The 21,506-nt window shown below is 49.1% G+C and overlaps 13 non-coding genes across 13 annotated transcripts; 6 read left to right on the forward strand and 7 right to left on the reverse strand.

Annotated features, from left to right (window-relative positions):
• Positions 1–250: 250 nt before the first annotated feature.
• On the forward strand, positions 251–333 carry trnal-cag (transfer RNA leucine (anticodon CAG)). The gene has a single exon. It is a non-coding gene; the product is annotated as a tRNA-Leu (tRNA).
• Positions 334–3,124: 2,791 nt separating this feature from the next.
• On the reverse strand, positions 3,125–3,197 carry trnak-cuu (transfer RNA lysine (anticodon CUU)). Its single transcript has one exon. It is a non-coding gene; the product is annotated as a tRNA-Lys (tRNA).
• A 1,172-nt stretch (positions 3,198–4,369) lies between these two features.
• Positions 4,370–4,452, forward strand: trnal-cag (transfer RNA leucine (anticodon CAG)). The gene has a single exon. It is a non-coding gene; the product is annotated as a tRNA-Leu (tRNA).
• Positions 4,453–7,243: 2,791 nt separating this feature from the next.
• On the reverse strand, positions 7,244–7,316 carry trnak-cuu (transfer RNA lysine (anticodon CUU)). The gene has a single exon. It is a non-coding gene; the product is annotated as a tRNA-Lys (tRNA).
• Positions 7,317–8,137: 821 nt separating this feature from the next.
• On the reverse strand, positions 8,138–8,209 carry trnam-cau (transfer RNA methionine (anticodon CAU)). The gene has a single exon. It is a non-coding gene; the product is annotated as a tRNA-Met (tRNA).
• Positions 8,210–8,488: 279 nt separating this feature from the next.
• trnal-cag (transfer RNA leucine (anticodon CAG)) lies at positions 8,489–8,571 on the forward strand. The gene has a single exon. It is a non-coding gene; the product is annotated as a tRNA-Leu (tRNA).
• A 3,685-nt stretch (positions 8,572–12,256) lies between these two features.
• On the reverse strand, positions 12,257–12,328 carry trnam-cau (transfer RNA methionine (anticodon CAU)). The gene has a single exon. It is a non-coding gene; the product is annotated as a tRNA-Met (tRNA).
• Positions 12,329–12,607: 279 nt separating this feature from the next.
• On the forward strand, positions 12,608–12,690 carry trnal-cag (transfer RNA leucine (anticodon CAG)). The gene has a single exon. It is a non-coding gene; the product is annotated as a tRNA-Leu (tRNA).
• A 2,791-nt stretch (positions 12,691–15,481) lies between these two features.
• On the reverse strand, positions 15,482–15,554 carry trnak-cuu (transfer RNA lysine (anticodon CUU)). The gene has a single exon. It is a non-coding gene; the product is annotated as a tRNA-Lys (tRNA).
• An 821-nt stretch (positions 15,555–16,375) lies between these two features.
• On the reverse strand, positions 16,376–16,447 carry trnam-cau (transfer RNA methionine (anticodon CAU)). Its single transcript has one exon. It is a non-coding gene; the product is annotated as a tRNA-Met (tRNA).
• A 279-nt stretch (positions 16,448–16,726) lies between these two features.
• trnal-cag (transfer RNA leucine (anticodon CAG)) lies at positions 16,727–16,809 on the forward strand. The gene has a single exon. It is a non-coding gene; the product is annotated as a tRNA-Leu (tRNA).
• Positions 16,810–20,494: 3,685 nt separating this feature from the next.
• On the reverse strand, positions 20,495–20,566 carry trnam-cau (transfer RNA methionine (anticodon CAU)). The gene has a single exon. It is a non-coding gene; the product is annotated as a tRNA-Met (tRNA).
• A 279-nt stretch (positions 20,567–20,845) lies between these two features.
• trnal-cag (transfer RNA leucine (anticodon CAG)) lies at positions 20,846–20,928 on the forward strand. Its single transcript has one exon. It is a non-coding gene; the product is annotated as a tRNA-Leu (tRNA).
• Positions 20,929–21,506: the final 578 nt, after the last annotated feature.

Below are 21,506 nucleotides of genomic sequence, written 5' to 3' on the forward strand. Positions count from 1 at the left end.
GCTCTTTTTATTTCCTACATAAGTGATGAAAGAGTTGAAAGTTTCAACGACAAACGCAGACGTCACTTTGAGCGCTTGGTGTTGTAGCACAAATCATCACATGCTGCTCTACACTGGATTATAAAAGCCGACACATTTTCCAAACATTTTAATGCTGGAGTCACACTGTAGTATTAATAACAGTGCGATACTCGAGGAGCGTAGTGGGATCGCGGTGGCTCATCAGACCGCCCCGGGACCGGGGGCCCGCGTCAGGATGGCCGAGCGGTCTAAGGCGCTGCGTTCAGGTCGCAGTCTCCCCTGGAGGCGTGGGTTCGAATCCCACTCCTGACAAAAAGCTTGCTCAGTGCCGTCTCCAGTCGGGTGCAAATGGGTGAAGCAGCCTGACGCAGGGAACGTGCGCCGATAGGCGTAGGTGTATCCCCTGCCTCTTCCGATTTAGCTCGTGCTCCATAGGATGGAAGCGGATGCTCTGGCTTTTTGACTCGAATATAACCTGATCACAACAGAAGGCCGTGCAGCCCAGTGCTGGTTTAAGAATGCCTCGTGTCTTCAGGCCCCTATTCCTTCAGGTTACCCCTTTGGAATAGTCGTCCGAAAAAGACGGGAAAGGAAAAGCATGTAAGCTCCCACACACTGCGTTAGCATTAGCGGTTGGAATCTGATGGGAGAAAAGCAACCTGGCTCGCCGTCAAGCAATCCATCCCTGGTCTCCCACGTGACAGGCGGGGATACGCACCACTATACTAACGAGGAGCGCTTGCTTGGCGCTTGAAGACACTTCCTCTTGCGGCTACTACTGTTTCCGGTTTCGTCTTTTCTTTTCATTCCTCCCAGAGGAGCGCATGAAAACGTTTCCATCTGCGCCATCCTCACCCCTCCAATGCTATGGTCCCTGCTCCTCCTGGTGCACTGCAAACACTCATTCAGCCGGTTCTTTCAGTTTGAATAATTAGGTCTTCAAAGGCTGGAAGTAGGGCGCAAAAGACATGCCAATGCCAAAAGCGTGGCTGTGTGCTTCCAGCTGTGAAATGTCACTGGTGGATGTTGAAGACATTACTTCCAAGGCAGCAGGTCCAAGCGATTTAGCGTTTGTACAAGAAGCAGGAAGAGAGAAACGGCACTCCGCCTTTTTCTGGGCAGGCCGAAGCGACAGGAGAAGGGCGCCGTAGTGGGCAGGATTCGAGCCGACGCGGGGAGACCCCAATGGCTTTCTAGCCCATCGCCTTAACCGCTCGGCCACGACTACAGGGAGCGCCGCCGCCGCCGGCTTGCGATCATTTAACACGGAGGGCGAGGCGGCGGCGGTAACCTTTTTCAATGTCGCTCTCCGCTTCCCCCCAAAAAAAAGCCAAATGACATGCTAGCACTCGGACACCCTTCAGAAGACTGAAGGGTGGCTTAAAGCTGGAAGGATTAGGTCTCCCCGTTCCGACGCGACAATCGAACTTCCTTAGGCAGAGAGAAAGCAACATCGAGGAGCGTCAACAAGACTTTAGAAGCTGCGCCACACGCCACTTTCAGTCGCAGTCACAGCAGTTTTAAAGTCAGGAATCGCCTTTGCGAACGCCATGAGAAACAGAACGCAAGCTCAGGTCCTGCGGTTTAACAAACAGCCACGGCTTTCATGCGACTGGACATTTCTTTTCTGGAGCGAATTCACTTTCAACTTCAAGAAATTCACACAACTTGCGAAATACGAAATACAAATCTGGCTCATCGCTGCACAAGAAATACCGCCGGCTGGCAAGAAAATGACAACGGTGTTTTTCCTTAACGAAAAACTTCCCATGGAGAAAAACAACGGCTGTGCGTCTCTGTCGGCTTGATTCAGTTTAATGCAAGTATTCATTCTCCTCCTGGAAAATACAGCTTGCGAAAGATGAAATACAATTCTTGGCTTTTCTGGGTGAGTGCAGAAGAAATCCTGCCGGCTGGCAGAAGAATTCCAGCCTTTTTTACTCTTTAACCAGAAACTTGCGAATGATACAAAGCAAGCGGGGTGCGTTTCTGTGCAGCTGTTAACTGAACAGCTGCTGCTTCAAGCCCACCCAGGGCTCATTCCGATTTCAACATCATGCCCCCTGAAGGTAGACTGGATTTCTTTGCGAAGCATTCACCTTTTGGACGTTTCAGGAAAGGTGCGTGTCGATGCCAGACTTGAAAAGCTTTCCATACAAAGAAACAACATAGTGCTTTTGATTGATGGGAAACGGCAAGAGCGGTTTGAGCAGCTCCGGCCTCTCAACCGCTTTACAATGTGATCGGCACCTCGGTAGCCAGTTTAGAAGGCTGAAAAGGATGCTGGAAGCACAGCGACGTTCTAAAACCAGCGCTTGAAAAGCATCTGCATACATAAAATGTCCATTTCCCCAAAGCTGAATCTGCATCTTCAGAAGATTGTCAGCTATACGTTTTCGTTCTTTGTTTCCTTTTTTTACGACAAGCTTTCGAGAAATGAACTGTCTATTGTGATGAAGGCTGCATTAGAAATTGTGCATCTAGCTTAGTTCAATGAAATCGGGAGGTGCACCTGTCTCAAGCGGATGGCTCTTTGCAGGCACACTACGGAAACCTGCGGGCGCAAGTTGGGAGAAGTGACTCTTGCAGAGTGTTGAGCTTCGAGAAGAGGGCTCCGCTCAGGAAGATATTTCCACATGTTGAAGAGTCGCTTTTCGCCCTTTCTTTCCCACATTTTTCCAGTGCGGTTATTGATCGCGTTCAAAATGTTTTCCCAACGTACGTGTTACCTGCAAAATCACAGTGAAACTGTTATGCCCAAAAGATTCCTAATAGTTATTGTATTAGAATAGCTCTCCAATTTCTTAGCCTTCGTACACGCAATGTTTAAGGAAACGCTAGAGTAAATGAAACTGTAAATAGACAGGAGCTCTTCTTAGTTTTCATACAAGTTATGATGGCTGCAGCTCCTATCTGCGTCCGGGTGACCGGAGCCAAGGGATTATCTGCGGAACCCTTGATTTATCTCTCGGGCAAGGAGCTAGATACGCCCTTTTCATCTCGGTTTGATCACACCTGTGCATTAAAACGCAGTGCTCGGTACCATCGAGGTGTAAGAGGTTCAAGGATGAGCGGGAAACTTTGTTAATAAGGAGACGGGCACCGCCCAACGTGGGGCTCGAACCCACGACCCTGAGATTAAGAGTCTCATGCTCTACCGACTGAGCTAGCCGGGCGCCGGTGGAGCTGGTGGTTAACTTGTCCCTGTTGACGGCAATTTGACAAGGTATACTTCCTGGCTTTTCATCATGTGCTGACCGGATTCGAGAGTAGCACACCCTGTTCTTTGTTGATTACTGTACCTCCAGCAGCGCAAATGTCAGTAATCATTGAAATGTACGACCTACAATCTCCTCAGCATGCCCGCGTGGACTCCTCAGTGATCATCCTTCTACGTTCTGCTGTAGTTTTCATGCAAGTGAAAACCGTGCTCCAAATAACAGCGGCACAGTTGTATCCTGCGGTAAGCATTCTTCTAATTCCATCGTTTTGCTCCAGGTAAAAGGTAGCGCATCATAGTGTTGATATTCCAAGGTTTCAGAGTCCGTATTGGATGGCTTGGATGCAGACATCGCTCAGAGCTCCCAGTATGATTTTCCCGAGTTCAGTTTTGCAGTGTTTTAGTGCTTTACTACTTCCAGTGGGCCTTTGAATGCTCTGCTAAGTAGAGACGTGACATAATTACTAATGCGACCGAGTGTGCTGGCTGTTCCTGGTTCGTAATGATTAACGCGAGAAATCAATATAAACATAACTGCTTCGATTTCGAGGTTCAGTTGAAGCTTTCAAAGAAACTATCAAAGACCTCAGAACAACCGAAGACACATTTGGTCATCTCCGTATTGGTGAAGATTAAAGAGTCCCGCAAGTGTCAAGCTTGCACAAACACACACGAGAGAGAAACTCAGGACAGAATTTAAAGAAAGGGAGATGCAGACTATTTGAAGGCACTTTGCTAACCCAATGGCATGCTTATGAATCGTGCATAGGACACACGTAGCAGAGGATGGTTTCGATCCATCGACCTCTGGATTATGGGCCCAGCACGCTTCCGCTGCGCCACTCTGCTGACGGCCTCTCTGCGTGTGGCGCACAACTGCTCTTTTTATTTCCTACATAAGTGATGAAAGAGTTGAAAGTTTCAACGACAAACGCAGACGTCACTTTGAGCGCTTGGTGTTGTAGCACAAATCATCACATGCTGCTCTACACTGGATTATAAAAGCCGACACATTTTCCAAACATTTTAATGCTGGAGTCACACTGTAGTATTAATAACAGTGCGATACTCGAGGAGCGTAGTGGGATCGCGGTGGCTCATCAGACCGCCCCGGGACCGGGGGCCCGCGTCAGGATGGCCGAGCGGTCTAAGGCGCTGCGTTCAGGTCGCAGTCTCCCCTGGAGGCGTGGGTTCGAATCCCACTCCTGACAAAAAGCTTGCTCAGTGCCGTCTCCAGTCGGGTGCAAATGGGTGAAGCAGCCTGACGCAGGGAACGTGCGCCGATAGGCGTAGGTGTATCCCCTGCCTCTTCCGATTTAGCTCGTGCTCCATAGGATGGAAGCGGATGCTCTGGCTTTTTGACTCGAATATAACCTGATCACAACAGAAGGCCGTGCAGCCCAGTGCTGGTTTAAGAATGCCTCGTGTCTTCAGGCCCCTATTCCTTCAGGTTACCCCTTTGGAATAGTCGTCCGAAAAAGACGGGAAAGGAAAAGCATGTAAGCTCCCACACACTGCGTTAGCATTAGCGGTTGGAATCTGATGGGAGAAAAGCAACCTGGCTCGCCGTCAAGCAATCCATCCCTGGTCTCCCACGTGACAGGCGGGGATACGCACCACTATACTAACGAGGAGCGCTTGCTTGGCGCTTGAAGACACTTCCTCTTGCGGCTACTACTGTTTCCGGTTTCGTCTTTTCTTTTCATTCCTCCCAGAGGAGCGCATGAAAACGTTTCCATCTGCGCCATCCTCACCCCTCCAATGCTATGGTCCCTGCTCCTCCTGGTGCACTGCAAACACTCATTCAGCCGGTTCTTTCAGTTTGAATAATTAGGTCTTCAAAGGCTGGAAGTAGGGCGCAAAAGACATGCCAATGCCAAAAGCGTGGCTGTGTGCTTCCAGCTGTGAAATGTCACTGGTGGATGTTGAAGACATTACTTCCAAGGCAGCAGGTCCAAGCGATTTAGCGTTTGTACAAGAAGCAGGAAGAGAGAAACGGCACTCCGCCTTTTTCTGGGCAGGCCGAAGCGACAGGAGAAGGGCGCCGTAGTGGGCAGGATTCGAGCCGACGCGGGGAGACCCCAATGGCTTTCTAGCCCATCGCCTTAACCGCTCGGCCACGACTACAGGGAGCGCCGCCGCCGCCGGCTTGCGATCATTTAACACGGAGGGCGAGGCGGCGGCGGTAACCTTTTTCAATGTCGCTCTCCGCTTCCCCCCAAAAAAAAGCCAAATGACATGCTAGCACTCGGACACCCTTCAGAAGACTGAAGGGTGGCTTAAAGCTGGAAGGATTAGGTCTCCCCGTTCCGACGCGACAATCGAACTTCCTTAGGCAGAGAGAAAGCAACATCGAGGAGCGTCAACAAGACTTTAGAAGCTGCGCCACACGCCACTTTCAGTCGCAGTCACAGCAGTTTTAAAGGCAGGAATCGCCTTTGCGAACGCCATGAGAAACAGAACGCAAGCTCAGGTCCTGCGGTTTAACAAACAGCCACGGCTTTCATGCGACTGGACATTTCTTTTCTGGAGCGAATTCACTTTCAACTTCAAGAAATTCACACAACTTGCGAAATACGAAATACAAATCTGGCTCATCGCTGCACAAGAAATACCGCCGGCTGGCAAGAAAATGACAACGGTGTTTTTCCTTAACGAAAAACTTCCCATGGAGAAAAACAACGGCTGTGCGTCTCTGTCGGCTTGATTCAGTTTAATGCAAGTATTCATTCTCCTCCTGGAAAATACAGCTTGCGAAAGATGAAATACAATTCTTGGCTTTTCTGGGTGAGTGCAGAAGAAATCCTGCCGGCTGGCAGAAGAATTCCAGCCTTTTTTACTCTTTAACCAGAAACTTGCGAATGATACAAAGCAAGCGGGGTGCGTTTCTGTGCAGCTGTTAACTGAACAGCTGCTGCTTCAAGCCCACCCAGGGCTCATTCCGATTTCAACATCATGCCCCCTGAAGGTAGACTGGATTTCTTTGCGAAGCATTCACCTTTTGGACGTTTCAGGAAAGGTGCGTGTCGATGCCAGACTTGAAAAGCTTTCCATACAAAGAAACAACATAGTGCTTTTGATTGATGGGAAACGGCAAGAGCGGTTTGAGCAGCTCCGGCCTCTCAACCGCTTTACAATGTGATCGGCACCTCGGTAGCCAGTTTAGAAGGCTGAAAAGGATGCTGGAAGCACAGCGACGTTCTAAAACCAGCGCTTGAAAAGCATCTGCATACATAAAATGTCCATTTCCCCAAAGCTGAATCTGCATCTTCAGAAGATTGTCAGCTATACGTTTTCGTTCTTTGTTTCCTTTTTTTACGACAAGCTTTCGAGAAATGAACTGTCTATTGTGATGAAGGCTGCATTAGAAATTGTGCATCTAGCTTAGTTCAATGAAATCGGGAGGTGCACCTGTCTCAAGCGGATGGCTCTTTGCAGGCACACTACGGAAACCTGCGGGCGCAAGTTGGGAGAAGTGACTCTTGCAGAGTGTTGAGCTTCGAGAAGAGGGCTCCGCTCAGGAAGATATTTCCACATGTTGAAGAGTCGCTTTTCGCCCTTTCTTTCCCACATTTTTCCAGTGCGGTTATTGATCGCGTTCAAAATGTTTTCCCAACGTACGTGTTACCTGCAAAATCACAGTGAAACTGTTATGCCCAAAAGATTCCTAATAGTTATTGTATTAGAATAGCTCTCCAATTTCTTAGCCTTCGTACACGCAATGTTTAAGGAAACGCTAGAGTAAATGAAACTGTAAATAGACAGGAGCTCTTCTTAGTTTTCATACAAGTTATGATGGCTGCAGCTCCTATCTGCGTCCGGGTGACCGGAGCCAAGGGATTATCTGCGGAACCCTTGATTTATCTCTCGGGCAAGGAGCTAGATACGCCCTTTTCATCTCGGTTTGATCACACCTGTGCATTAAAACGCAGTGCTCGGTACCATCGAGGTGTAAGAGGTTCAAGGATGAGCGGGAAACTTTGTTAATAAGGAGACGGGCACCGCCCAACGTGGGGCTCGAACCCACGACCCTGAGATTAAGAGTCTCATGCTCTACCGACTGAGCTAGCCGGGCGCCGGGGGAGCTGGTGGTTAACTTGTCCCTGTTGACGGCAATTTGACAAGGTATACTTCCTGGCTTTTCATCATGTGCTGACCGGATTCGAGAGTAGCACACCCTGTTCTTTGTTGATTACTGTACCTCCAGCAGCGCAAATGTCAGTAATCATTGAAATGTACGACCTACAATCTCCTCAGCATGCCCGCGTGGACTCCTCAGTGATCATCCTTCTACGTTCTGCTGTAGTTTTCATGCAAGTGAAAACCGTGCTCCAAATAACAGCGGCACAGTTGTATCCTGCGGTAAGCATTCTTCTAATTCCATCGTTTTGCTCCAGGTAAAAGGTAGCGCATCATAGTGTTGATATTCCAAGGTTTCAGAGTCCGTATTGGATGGCTTGGATGCAGACATCGCTCAGAGCTCCCAGTATGATTTTCCCGAGTTCAGTTTTGCAGTGTTTTAGTGCTTTACTACTTCCAGTGGGCCTTTGAATGCTCTGCTAAGTAGAGACGTGACATAATTACTAATGCGACCGAGTGTGCTGGCTGTTCCTGGTTCGTAATGATTAACGCGAGAAATCAATATAAACATAACTGCTTCGATTTCGAGGTTCAGTTGAAGCTTTCAAAGAAACTATCAAAGACCTCAGAACAACCGAAGACACATTTGGTCATCTCCGTATTGGTGAAGATTAAAGAGTCCCGCAAGTGTCAAGCTTGCACAAACACACACGAGAGAGAAACTCAGGACAGAATTTAAAGAAAGGGAGATGCAGACTATTTGAAGGCACTTTGCTAACCCAATGGCATGCTTATGAATCGTGCATAGGACACACGTAGCAGAGGATGGTTTCGATCCATCGACCTCTGGGTTATGGGCCCAGCACGCTTCCGCTGCGCCACTCTGCTGACGGCCTCTCTGCGTGTGGCGCACAACTGCTCTTTTTATTTCCTACATAAGTGATGAAAGAGTTGAAAGTTTCAACGACAAACGCAGACGTCACTTTGAGCGCTTGGTGTTGTAGCACAAATCATCACATGCTGCTCTACACTGGATTATAAAAGCCGACACATTTTCCAAACATTTTAATGCTGGAGTCACACTGTAGTATTAATAACAGTGCGATACTCGAGGAGCGTAGTGGGATCGCGGTGGCTCATCAGACCGCCCCGGGACAGGGGGCCCGCGTCAGGATGGCCGAGCGGTCTAAGGCGCTGCGTTCAGGTCGCAGTCTCCCCTGGAGGCGTGGGTTCGAATCCCACTCCTGACAAAAAGCTTGCTCAGTGCCGTCTCCAGTCGGGTGCAAATGGGTGAAGCAGCCTGACGCAGGGAACGTGCGCCGATAGGCGTAGGTGTATCCCCTGCCTCTTCCGATTTAGCTCGTGCTCCATAGGATGGAAGCGGATGCTCTGGCTTTTTGACTCGAATATAACCTGATCACAACAGAAGGCCGTGCAGCCCAGTGCTGGTTTAAGAATGCCTCGTGTCTTCAGGCCCCTATTCCTTCAGGTTACCCCTTTGGAATAGTCGTCCGAAAAAGACGGGAAAGGAAAAGCATGTAAGCTCCCACACACTGCGTTAGCATTAGCGGTTGGAATCTGATGGGAGAAAAGCAACCTGGCTCGCCGTCAAGCAATCCATCCCTGGTCTCCCACGTGACAGGCGGGGATACGCACCACTATACTAACGAGGAGCGCTTGCTTGGCGCTTGAAGACACTTCCTCTTGCGGCTACTACTGTTTCCGGTTTCGTCTTTTCTTTTCATTCCTCCCAGAGGAGCGCATGAAAACGTTTCCATCTGCGCCATCCTCACCCCTCCAATGCTATGGTCCCTGCTCCTCCTGGTGCACTGCAAACACTCATTCAGCCGGTTCTTTCAGTTTGAATAATTAGGTCTTCAAAGGCTGGAAGTAGGGCGCAAAAGACATGCCAATGCCAAAAGCGTGGCTGTGTGCTTCCAGCTGTGAAATGTCACTGGTGGATGTTGAAGACATTACTTCCAAGGCAGCAGGTCCAAGCGATTTAGCGTTTGTACAAGAAGCAGGAAGAGAGAAACGGCACTCCGCCTTTTTCTGGGCAGGCCGAAGCGACAGGAGAAGGGCGCCGTAGTGGGCAGGATTCGAGCCGACGCGGGGAGACCCCAATGGCTTTCTAGCCCATCGCCTTAACCGCTCGGCCACGACTACAGGGAGCGCCGCCGCCGCCGGCTTGCGATCATTTAACACGGAGGGCGAGGCGGCGGCGGTAACCTTTTTCAATGTCGCTCTCCGCTTCCCCCCAAAAAAAAGCCAAATGACATGCTAGCACTCGGACACCCTTCAGAAGACTGAAGGGTGGCTTAAAGCTGGAAGGATTAGGTCTCCCCGTTCCGACGCGACAATCGAACTTCCTTAGGCAGAGAGAAAGCAACATCGAGGAGCGTCAACAAGACTTTAGAAGCTGCGCCACACGCCACTTTCAGTCGCAGTCACAGCAGTTTTAAAGGCAGGAATCGCCTTTGCGAACGCCATGAGAAACAGAACGCAAGCTCAGGTCCTGCGGTTTAACAAACAGCCACGGCTTTCATGCGACTGGACATTTCTTTTCTGGAGCGAATTCACTTTCAACTTCAAGAAATTCACACAACTTGCGAAATACGAAATACAAATCTGGCTCATCGCTGCACAAGAAATACCGCCGGCTGGCAAGAAAATGACAACGGTGTTTTTCCTTAACGAAAAACTTCCCATGGAGAAAAACAACGGCTGTGCGTCTCTGTCGGCTTGATTCAGTTTAATGCAAGTATTCATTCTCCTCCTGGAAAATACAGCTTGCGAAAGATGAAATACAATTCTTGGCTTTTCTGGGTGAGTGCAGAAGAAATCCTGCCGGCTGGCAGAAGAATTCCAGCCTTTTTTACTCTTTAACCAGAAACTTGCGAATGATACAAAGCAAGCGGGGTGCGTTTCTGTGCAGCTGTTAACTGAACAGCTGCTGCTTCAAGCCCACCCAGGGCTCATTCCGATTTCAACATCATGCCCCCTGAAGGTAGACTGGATTTCTTTGCGAAGCATTCACCTTTTGGACGTTTCAGGAAAGGTGCGTGTCGATGCCAGACTTGAAAAGCTTTCCATACAAAGAAACAACATAGTGCTTTTGATTGATGGGAAACGGCAAGAGCGGTTTGAGCAGCTCCGGCCTCTCAACCGCTTTACAATGTGATCGGCACCTCGGTAGCCAGTTTAGAAGGCTGAAAAGGATGCTGGAAGCACAGCGACGTTCTAAAACCAGCGCTTGAAAAGCATCTGCATACATAAAATGTCCATTTCCCCAAAGCTGAATCTGCATCTTCAGAAGATTGTCAGCTATACGTTTTCGTTCTTTGTTTCCTTTTTTTACGACAAGCTTTCGAGAAATGAACTGTCTATTGTGATGAAGGCTGCATTAGAAATTGTGCATCTAGCTTAGTTCAATGAAATCGGGAGGTGCACCTGTCTCAAGCGGATGGCTCTTTGCAGGCACACTACGGAAACCTGCGGGCGCAAGTTGGGAGAAGTGACTCTTGCAGAGTGTTGAGCTTCGAGAAGAGGGCTCCGCTCAGGAAGATATTTCCACATGTTGAAGAGTCGCTTTTCGCCCTTTCTTTCCCACATTTTTCCAGTGCGGTTATTGATCGCGTTCAAAATGTTTTCCCAACGTACGTGTTACCTGCAAAATCACAGTGAAACTGTTATGCCCAAAAGATTCCTAATAGTTATTGTATTAGAATAGCTCTCCAATTTCTTAGCCTTCGTACACGCAATGTTTAAGGAAACGCTAGAGTAAATGAAACTGTAAATAGACAGGAGCTCTTCTTAGTTTTCATACAAGTTATGATGGCTGCAGCTCCTATCTGCGTCCGGGTGACCGGAGCCAAGGGATTATCTGCGGAACCCTTGATTTATCTCTCGGGCAAGGAGCTAGATACGCCCTTTTCATCTCGGTTTGATCACACCTGTGCATTAAAACGCAGTGCTCGGTACCATCGAGGTGTAAGAGGTTCAAGGATGAGCGGGAAACTTTGTTAATAAGGAGACGGGCACCGCCCAACGTGGGGCTCGAACCCACGACCCTAAGATTAAGAGTCTCATGCTCTACCGACTGAGCTAGCCGGGCGCCGGTGGAGCTGGTGGTTAACTTGTCCCTGTTGACGGCAATTTGACAAGGTATACTTCCTGGCTTTTCATCATGTGCTGACCGGATTCGAGAGTAGCACACCCTGTTCTTTGTTGATTACTGTACCTCCAGCAGCGCAAATGTCAGTAATCATTGAAATGTACGACCTACAGTCTCCTCAGCATGCCCGCGTGGACTCCTCAGTGATCATCCTTCTACGTTCTGCTGTAGTTTTCATGCAAGTGAAAACCGTGCTCCAAATAACAGCGGCACAGTTGTATCCTGCGGTAAGCATTCTTCTAATTCCATCGTTTTGCTCCAGGTAAAAGGTAGCGCATCATAGTGTTGATATTCCAAGGTTTCAGAGTCCGTATTGGATGGCTTGGATGCAGACATCGCTCAGAGCTCCCAGTATGATTTTCCCGAGTTCAGTTTTGCAGTGTTTTAGTGCTTTACTACTTCCAGTGGGCCTTTGAATGCTCTGCTAAGTAGAGACGTGACATAATTACTAATGCGACCGAGTGTGCTGGCTGTTCCTGGTTCGTAATGATTAACGCGAGAAATCAATATAAACATAACTGCTTCGATTTCGAGGTTCAGTTGAAGCTTTCAAAGAAACTATCAAAGACCTCAGAACAACCGAAGACACATTTGGTCATCTCCGTATTGGTGAAGATTAAAGAGTCCCGCAAGTGTCAAGCTTGCACAAACACACACGAGAGAGAAACTCAGGACAGAATTTAAAGAAAGGGAGATGCAGACTATTTGAAGGCACTTTGCTAACCCAATGGCATGCTTATGAATCGTGCATAGGACACACGTAGCAGAGGATGGTTTCGATCCATCGACCTCTGGGTTATGGGCCCAGCACGCTTCCGCTGCGCCACTCTGCTGACGGCCTCTCTGCGTGTGGCGCACAACTGCTCTTTTTATTTCCTACATAAGTGATGAAAGAGTTGAAAGTTTCAACGACAAACGCAGACGTCACTTTGAGCGCTTGGTGTTGTAGCACAAATCATCACATGCTGCTCTACACTGGATTATAAAAGCCGACACATTTTCCAAACATTTTAATGCTGGAGTCACACTGTAGTATTAATAACAGTGCGATACTCGAGGAGCGTAGTGGGATCGCGGTGGCTCATCAGACCGCCCCGGGACAGGGGGCCCGCGTCAGGATGGCCGAGCGGTCTAAGGCGCTGCGTTCAGGTCGCAGTCTCCCCTGGAGGCGTGGGTTCGAATCCCACTCCTGACAAAAAGCTTGCTCAGTGCCGTCTCCAGTCGGGTGCAAATGGGTGAAGCAGCCTGACGCAGGGAACGTGCGCCGATAGGCGTAGGTGTATCCCCTGCCTCTTCCGATTTAGCTCGTGCTCCATAGGATGGAAGCGGATGCTCTGGCTTTTTGACTCGAATATAACCTGATCACAACAGAAGGCCGTGCAGCCCAGTGCTGGTTTAAGAATGCCTCGTGTCTTCAGGCCCCTATTCCTTCAGGTTACCCCTTTGGAATAGTCGTCCGAAAAAGACGGGAAAGGAAAAGCATGTAAGCTCCCACACACTGCGTTAGCATTAGCGGTTGGAATCTGATGGGAGAAAAGCAACCTGGCTCGCCGTCAAGCAATCCATCCCTGGTCTCCCACGTGACAGGCGGGGATACGCACCACTATACTAACGAGGAGCGCTTGCTTGGCGCTTGAAGACACTTCCTCTTGCGGCTACTACTGTTTCCGGTTTCGTCTTTTCTTTTCATTCCTCCCAGAGGAGCGCATGAAAACGTTTCCATCTGCGCCATCCTCACCCCTCCAATGCTATGGTCCCTGCTCCTCCTGGTGCACTGCAAACACTCATTCAGCCGGTTCTTTCAGTTTGAATAATTAGGTCTTCAAAGGCTGGAAGTAGGACGCAAAAGACATGCCAATGCCAAAAGCGTGGCTGTGTGCTTCCAGCTGTGAAATGTCACTGGTGGATGTTGAAGACATTACTTCCAAGGCAGCAGGTCCAAGCGATTTAGCGTTTGTACAAGAAGCAGGAAGAGAGAAACGGCACTCCGCCTTTTTCTGGGCAGGCCGAAGCGACAGGAGAAGGGCGCCGTAGTGGGCAGGATTCGAGCCGACGCGGGGAGACCCCAATGGCTTTCTAGCCCATCGCCTTAACCGCTCGGCCACGACTACAGGGAGCGCCGCCGCCGCCGGCTTGCGATCATTTAACACGGAGGGCGAGGCGGCGGCGGTAACCTTTTTCAATGTCGCTCTCCGCTTCCCCCCAAAAAAAAGCCAAATGACATGCTAGCACTCGGACACCCTTCAGAAGACTGAAGGGTGGCTTAAAGCTGGAAGGATTAGGTCTCCCCGTTCCGACGCGACAATCGAACTTCCTTAGGCAGAGAGAAAGCAACATCGAGGAGCGTCAACAAGACTTTAGAAGCTGCGCCACACGCCACTTTCAGTCGCAGTCACAGCAGTTTTAAAGGCAGGAATCGCCTTTGCGAACGCCATGAGAAACAGAACGCAAGCTCAGGTCCTGCGGTTTAACAAACAGCCACGGCTTTCATGCGACTGGACATTTCTTTTCTGGAGCGAATTCACTTTCAACTTCAAGAAATTCACACAACTTGCGAAATACGAAATACAAATCTGGCTCATCGCTGCACAAGAAATACCGCCGGCTGGCAAGAAAATGACAACGGTGTTTTTCCTTAACGAAAAACTTCCCATGGAGAAAAACAACGGCTGTGCGTCTCTGTCGGCTTGATTCAGTTTAATGCAAGTATTCATTCTCCTCCTGGAAAATACAGCTTGCGAAAGATGAAATACAATTCTTGGCTTTTCTGGGTGAGTGCAGAAGAAATCCTGCCGGCTGGCAGAAGAATTCCAGCCTTTTTTACTCTTTAACCAGAAACTTGCGAATGATACAAAGCAAGCGGGGTGCGTTTCTGTGCAGCTGTTAACTGAACAGCTGCTGCTTCAAGCCCACCCAGGGCTCATTCCGATTTCAACATCATGCCCCCTGAAGGTAGACTGGATTTCTTTGCGAAGCATTCACCTTTTGGACGTTTCAGGAAAGGTGCGTGTCGATGCCAGACTTGAAAAGCTTTCCATACAAAGAAACAACATAGTGCTTTTGATTGATGGGAAACGGCAAGAGCGGTTTGAGCAGCTCCGGCCTCTCAACCGCTTTACAATGTGATCGGCACCTCGGTAGCCAGTTTAGAAGGCTGAAAAGGATGCTGGAAGCACAGCGACGTTCTAAAACCAGCGCTTGAAAAGCATCTGCATACATAAAATGTCCATTTCCCCAAAGCTGAATCTGCATCTTCAGAAGATTGTCAGCTATACGTTTTCGTTCTTTGTTTCCTTTTTTTACGACAAGCTTTCGAGAAATGAACTGTCTATTGTGATGAAGGCTGCATTAGAAATTGTGCATCTAGCTTAGTTCAATGAAATCGGGAGGTGCACCTGTCTCAAGCGGATGGCTCTTTGCAGGCACACTACGGAAACCTGCGGGCACAAGTTGGGAGAAGTGACTCTTGCAGAGTGTTGAGCTTCGAGAAGAGGGCTCCGCTCAGGAAGATATTTCCACATGTTGAAGAGTCGCTTTTCGCCCTTTCTTTCCCACATTTTTCCAGTGCGGTTATTGATCGCGTTCAAAATGTTTTCCCAACGTACGTGTTACCTGCAAAATCACAGTGAAACTGTTATGCCCAAAAGATTCCTAATAGTTATTGTATTAGAATAGCTCTCCAATTTCTTAGCCTTCGTACACGCAATGTTTAAGGAAACGCTAGAGTAAATGAAACTGTAAATAGACAGGAGCTCTTCTTAGTTTTCATACAAGTTATGATGGCTGCAGCTCCTATCTGCGTCCGGGTGACCGGAGCCAAGGGATTATCTGCGGAACCCTTGATTTATCTCTCGGGCAAGGAGCTAGATACGCCCTTTTCATCTCGGTTTGATCACACCTGTGCATTAAAACGCAGTGCTCGGTACCATCGAGGTGTAAGAGGTTCAAGGATGAGCGGGAAACTTTGTTAATAAGGAGACGGGCACCGCCCAACGTGGGGCTCGAACCCACGACCCTGAGATTAAGAGTCTCATGCTCTACCGACTGAGCTAGCCGGGCGCCGGTGGAGCTGGTGGTTAACTTGTCCCTGTTGACGGCAATTTGACAAGGTATACTTCCTGGCTTTTCATCATGTGCTGACCGGATTCGAGAGTAGCACACCCTGTTCTTTGTTGATTACTGTACCTCCAGCAGCGCAAATGTCAGTAATCATTGAAATGTACGACCTACAGTCTCCTCAGCATGCCCGCGTGGACTCCTCAGTGATCATCCTTCTACGTTCTGCTGTAGTTTTCATGCAAGTGAAAACCGTGCTCCAAATAACAGCGGCACAGTTGTATCCTGCGGTAAGCATTCTTCTAATTCCATCGTTTTGCTCCAGGTAAAAGGTAGCGCATCATAGTGTTGATATTCCAAGGTTTCAGAGTCCGTATTGGATGGCTTGGATGCAGACATCGCTCAGAGCTCCCAGTATGATTTTCCCGAGTTCAGTTTTGCAGTGTTTTAGTGCTTTACTACTTCCAGTGGGCCTTTGAATGCTCTGCTAAGTAGAGACGTGACATAATTACTAATGCGACCGAGTGTGCTGGCTGTTCCTGGTTCGTAATGATTAACGCGAGAAATCAATATAAACATAACTGCTTCGATTTCGAGGTTCAGTTGAAGCTTTCAAAGAAACTATCAAAGACCTCAGAACAACCGAAGACACATTTGGTCATCTCCGTATTGGTGAAGATTAAAGAGTCCCGCAAGTGTCAAGCTTGCACAAACACACACGAGAGAGAAACTCAGGACAGAATTTAAAGAAAGGGAGATGCAGACTATTTGAAGGCACTTTGCTAACCCAATGGCATGCTTATGAATCGTGCATAGGACACACGTAGCAGAGGATGGTTTCGATCCATCGACCTCTGGGTTATGGGCCCAGCACGCTTCCGCTGCGCCACTCTGCTGACGGCCTCTCTGCGTGTGGCGCACAACTGCTCTTTTTATTTCCTACATAAGTGATGAAAGAGTTGAAAGTTTCAACGACAAACGCAGACGTCACTTTGAGCGCTTGGTGTTGTAGCACAAATCATCACATGCTGCTCTACACTGGATTATAAAAGCCGACACATTTTCCAAACATTTTAATGCTGGAGTCACACTGTAGTATTAATAACAGTGCGATACTCGAGGAGCGTAGTGGGATCGCGGTGGCTCATCAGACCGCCCCGGGACAGGGGGCCCGCGTCAGGATGGCCGAGCGGTCTAAGGCGCTGCGTTCAGGTCGCAGTCTCCCCTGGAGGCGTGGGTTCGAATCCCACTCCTGACAAAAAGCTTGCTCAGTGCCGTCTCCAGTCGGGTGCAAATGGGTGAAGCAGCCTGACGCAGGGAACGTGCGCCGATAGGCGTAGGTGTATCCCCTGCCTCTTCCGATTTAGCTCGTGCTCCATAGGATGGAAGCGGATGCTCTGGCTTTTTGACTCGAATATAACCTGATCACAACAGAAGGCCGTGCAGCCCAGTGCTGGTTTAAGAATGCCTCGTGTCTTCAGGCCCCTATTCCTTCAGGTTACCCCTTTGGAATAGTCGTCCGAAAAAGACGGGAAAGGAAAAGCATGTAAGCTCCCACACACTGCGTTAGCATTAGCGGTTGGAATCTGATGGGAGAAAAGCAACCTGGCTCGCCGTCAAGCAATCCATCCCTGGTCTCCCACGTGACAGGCGGGGATACGCACCACTATACTAACGAGGAGCGCTTGCTTGGCGCTTGAAGACACTTCCTCTTGCGGCTACTACTGTTTCCGGTTTCGTCTTTTCTTTTCATTCCTCCCAGAGGAGCGCATGAAAACGTTTCCATCTGCGCCATCCTCACCCCTCCAATGCTATGGTCCCTGCTCCTCCTGGTGCACTGCAAACACTCATTCAGCCGGTTCTTTCAGTTTGAATAATTAGGTCTTCAAAGGCTGGAAGTAGGGCGCAAAAGACATGCCAATGCCAAAAGCGTGGCTGTGTGCTTCCAGCTGTGAAATGTCACTGTTGGATGTTGAAGACATTACTTCCAAGGCAGCAGGTCCAAGCGATTTAGCGTTTGTACAAGAAGCAGGAAGAGAGAAACGGCACTCCGCCTTTTTCTGGGCAGGCCGAAGCGACAGGAGAAGGGCGCCGTAGTGGGCAGGATTCGAGCCGACGCGGGGAGACCCCAATGGCTTTCTAGCCCATCGCCTTAACCGCTCGGCCACGACTACAGGGAGCGCCGCCGCCGCCGGCTTGCGATCATTTAACACGGAGGGCGAGGCGGCGGCGGTAACCTTTTTCAATGTCGCTCTCCGCTTCCCCCCAAAAAAAAGCCAAATGACATGCTAGCACTCGGACACCCTTCAGAAGACTGAAGGGTGGCTTAAAGCTGGAAGGATTAGGTCTCCCCGTTCCGACGCGACAATCGAACTTCCTTAGGCAGAGAGAAAGCAACATCGAGGAGCGTCAACAAGACTTTAGAAGCTGCGCCACACGCCACTTTCAGTCGCAGTCACAGCAGTTTTAAAGGCAGGAATCGCCTTTGCGAACGCCATGAGAAACAGAACGCAAGCTCAGGTCCTGCGGTTTAACAAACAGCCACGGCTTTCATGCGACTGGACATTTCTTTTCTGGAGCGAATTCACTTTCAACTTCAAGAAATTCACACAACTTGCGAAATACGAAATACAAATCTGGCTCATCGCTGCACAAGAAATACCGCCGGCTGGCAAGAAAATGACAACGGTGTTTTTCCTTAACGAAAAACTTCCCATGGAGAAAAACAACGGCTGTGCGTCTCTGTCGGCTTGATTCAGTTTAATGCAAGTATTCATTCTCCTCCTGGAAAATACAGCTTGCGAAAGATGAAATACAATTCTTGGCTTTTCTGGGTGAGTGCAGAAGAAATCCTGCCGGCTGGCAGAAGAATTCCAGCCTTTTTTACTCTTTAACCAGAAACTTGCGAATGATACAAAGCAAGCGGGGTGCGTTTCTGTGCAGCTGTTAACTGAACAGCTGCTGCTTCAAGCCCACCCAGGGCTCATTCCGATTTCAACATCATGCCCCCTGAAGGTAGACTGGATTTCTTTGCGAAGCATTCACCTTTTGGACGTTTCAGGAAAGGTGCGTGTCGATGCCAGACTTGAAAAGCTTTCCATACAAAGAAACAACATAGTGCTTTTGATTGATGGGAAACGGCAAGAGCGGTTTGAGCAGCTCCGGCCTCTCAACCGCTTTACAATGTGATCGGCACCTCGGTAGCCAGTTTAGAAGGCTGAAAAGGATGCTGGAAGCACAGCGACGTTCTAAAACCAGCGCTTGAAAAGCATCTGCATACATAAAATGTCCATTTCCCCAAAGCTGAATCTGCATCTTCAGAAGATTGTCAGCTATACGTTTTCGTTCTTTGTTTCCTTTTTTTACGACAAGCTTTCGAGAAATGAACTGTCTATTGTGATGAAGGCTGCATTAGAAATTGTGCATCTAGCTTAGTTCAATGAAATCGGGAGGTGCACCTGTCTCAAGCGGATGGCTCTTTGCAGGCACACTACGGAAACCTGCGGGCGCAAGTTGGGAGAAGTGACTCTTGCAGAGTGTTGAGCTTCGAGAAGAGGGCTCCGCTCAGGAAGATATTTCCACATGTTGAAGAGTCGCTTTTCGCCCTTTCTTTCCCACATTTTTCCAGTGCGGTTATTGATCGCGTTCAAAATGTTTTCCCAACGTACGTGTTACCTGCAAAATCACAGTGAAACTGTTATGCCCAAAAGATTCCTAATAGTTATTGTATTAGAATAGCTCTCCAATTTCTTAGCCTTCGTACACGCAATGTTTAAGGAAACGCTAGAGTAAATGAAACTGTAAATAGACAGGAGCTCTTCTTAGTTTTCATACAAGTTATGATGGCTGCAGCTCCTATCTGCGTCCGGGTGACCGGAGCCAAGGGATTATCTGCGGAACCCTTGATTTATCTCTCGGGCAAGGAGCTAGATACGCCCTTTTCATCTCGGTTTGATCACACCTGTGCATTAAAACGCAGTGCTCGGTACCATCGAGGTGTAAGAGGTTCAAGGATGAGCGGGAAACTTTGTTAATAAGGAGACGGGCACCGCCCAACGTGGGGCTCGAACCCACGACCCTGAGATTAAGAGTCTCATGCTCTACCGACTGAGCTAGCCAGGCGCCGGTGGAGCTGGTGGTTAACTTGTCCCTGTTGACGGCAATTTGACAAGGTATACTTCCTGGCTTTTCATCATGTGCTGACCGGATTCGAGAGTAGCACACCCTGTTCTTTGTTGATTACTGTACCTCCAGCAGCGCAAATGTCAGTAATCATTGAAATGTACGACCTACAATCTCCTCAGCATGCCCGCGTGGACTCCTCAGTGATCATCCTTCTACGTTCTGCTGTAGTTTTCATGCAAGTGAAAACCGTGCTCCAAATAACAGCGGCACAGTTGTATCCTGCGGTAAGCATTCTTCTAATTCCATCGTTTTGCTCCAGGTAAAAGGTAGCGCATCATAGTGTTGATATTCCAAGGTTTCAGAGTCCGTATTGGATGGCTTGGATGCAGACATCGCTCAGAGCTCCCAGTATGATTTTCCCGAGTTCAGTTTTGCAGTGTTTTAGTGCTTTACTACTTCCAGTGGGCCTTTGAATGCTCTGCTAAGTAGAGACGTGACATAATTACTAATGCGACCGAGTGTGCTGGCTGTTCCTGGTTCGTAATGATTAACGCGAGAAATCAATATAAACATAACTGCTTCGATTTCGAGGTTCAGTTGAAGCTTTCAAAGAAACTATCAAAGACCTCAGAACAACCGAAGACACATTTGGTCATCTCCGTATTGGTGAAGATTAAAGAGTCCCGCAAGTGTCAAGCTTGCACAAACACACACGAGAGAGAAACTCAGGACAGAATTTAAAGAAAGGGAGATGCAGACTATTTGAAGGCACTTTGCTAACCCAATGGCATGCTTATGAATCGTGCATAGGACACACGTAGCAGAGGATGGTTTCGATCCATCGACCTCTGGGTTATGGGCCCAGCACGCTTCCGCTGCGCCACTCTGCTGACGGCCTCTCTGCGTGTGGCGCACAACTGCTCTTTTTATTTCCTACATAAGTGATGAAAGAGTTGAAAGTTTCAACGACAAACGCAGACGTCACTTTGAGCGCTTGGTGTTGTAGCACAAATCATCACATGCTGCTCTACACTGGATTATAAAAGCCGACACATTTTCCAAACATTTTAATGCTGGAGTCACACTGTAGTATTAATAACAGTGCGATACTCGAGGAGCGTAGTGGGATCGCGGTGGCTCATCAGACCGCCCCGGGACAGGGGGCCCGCGTCAGGATGGCCGAGCGGTCTAAGGCGCTGCGTTCAGGTCGCAGTCTCCCCTGGAGGCGTGGGTTCGAATCCCACTCCTGACAAAAAGCTTGCTCAGTGCCGTCTCCAGTCGGGTGCAAATGGGTGAAGCAGCCTGACGCAGGGAACGTGCGCCGATAGGCGTAGGTGTATCCCCTGCCTCTTCCGATTTAGCTCGTGCTCCATAGGATGGAAGCGGATGCTCTGGCTTTTTGACTCGAATATAACCTGATCACAACAGAAGGCCGTGCAGCCCAGTGCTGGTTTAAGAATGCCTCGTGTCTTCAGGCCCCTATTCCTTCAGGTTACCCCTTTGGAATAGTCGTCCGAAAAAGACGGGAAAGGAAAAGCATGTAAGCTCCCACACACTGCGTTAGCATTAGCGGTTGGAATCTGATGGGAGAAAAGCAACCTGGCTCGCCGTCAAGCAATCCATCCCTGGTCTCCCACGTGACAGGCGGGGATACGCACCACTATACTAACGAGGAGCGCTTGCTTGGCGCTTGAAGACACTTCCTCTTGCGGCTACTACTGTTTCCGGTTTCGTCTTTTCTTTTCATTCCTCCCAGAGGAGCGCATGAAAACGTTTCCATCTGCGCCATCCTCACCCCTCCAATGCTATGGTCCCTGCTCCTCCTGGTGC

The sequence above is a fragment of the Lepisosteus oculatus genome, unplaced genomic scaffold (genome assembly GCF_040954835.1).
Source record: "Lepisosteus oculatus isolate fLepOcu1 unplaced genomic scaffold, fLepOcu1.hap2 HAP2_SCAFFOLD_95, whole genome shotgun sequence".
Classification (NCBI taxonomy): Eukaryota; Metazoa; Chordata; class Actinopteri; order Semionotiformes; family Lepisosteidae; genus Lepisosteus; species Lepisosteus oculatus.